This window comes from Lytechinus variegatus, chromosome 1 (genome assembly GCF_018143015.1).
Source record: "Lytechinus variegatus isolate NC3 chromosome 1, Lvar_3.0, whole genome shotgun sequence".
Lineage (NCBI taxonomy): Eukaryota > Metazoa > Echinodermata > Echinoidea > Temnopleuroida > Toxopneustidae > Lytechinus > Lytechinus variegatus.
The window spans coordinates 5,362,439-5,363,564 of record NC_054740.1 but is presented as its reverse complement, the minus strand read 5'-3'; positions in this window follow the sequence as shown (position 1 = coordinate 5,363,564).

The window sequence follows — 1,126 nt, the reverse complement described above, 5'->3', positions numbered from 1 at the left end:
GTCCTTCAAAGTTTGCATCTTGTACCCTCTTCACACTGGTTTTCATATTTATCCTGGTGCTGTCACGAGACGGCGACACCGCTATAAACCCGCTGAAAATGCATTCACAATTATCCCGGCACAGTCCCGGGATGAATTTCATGTACACATTCACACTGCTGCAAGTGAGGGTAGTTTATTGCTGGTCCAAGAATACACACTGAAGGCAACACCGCTACAGTGTTGGGACAGTCCTGGTACTCTTGCAGTGTTTGAGGCCAGTGTGTAGAGGGTATTGGATTCATGGGGGGGGGAGATGTGTTGATTTTTTCAGTTTTTGTAGAACTGAAAAATTTAGGATCAAAGTGAAAAAAAAAATCATAAAATCAAATTTTAAGTTAGATACATTTTGCAGTTGAGCAGTGTTATACTCAAATTTAATGATGCAGTGTTTTAATACAGAATATTTGTAGAAGATATGATTATCTTCTAATCTGATATTTGGCAGTGCATAAATATGAAATCATCATGCCATACTCAATCCTGGGCTCTGACAGATGTAAGTTTTGGTTTGAGTGAGAGCTGGTCATGTTCCCTGCTTGAATTAGACATCAATTGAGAAGGAATGTTTATCCATTTTATATTTCCCATATGTTACACCTGGTCCTCTCTCATTGGCCTTCACATTCGTCCAACATTTCATTTTTTCTCTTTCCCTTTCTTTCAAATTCTAAAATTCAAGTCCATGTCAGATGAAAGACTATCTCAGAATTGGCCCAGACATTACCATTTGTTCTGGCACATTTGCCAGTCTTTGAGATAACAAGAGGCATGATCCTGTCAATTGTTTTGCTTTACTGTCAGGTTGAGAGCATGCACTCAACAACAGTCACACATGGTAGGAATTGAAAACATCCAGACAGGGTGCATAGTGCTTTTCAGGCCAAGCCCATTGGCTGTTGACCTGAGCTGAGGTGAGAGAATACCCTGGGGATTTATTAACATAAACCAAACTGAAACTGATATCCTGGAACTTACACCAGGTGCTGGGTGACCTAGGTCAGTTGGAATTCCTGTGAATAGTGAGGAAAAAAAGGACTCCGATATCACAATTCTTGTTTGTGAAAGGATGTAGATGGTAGGTCAG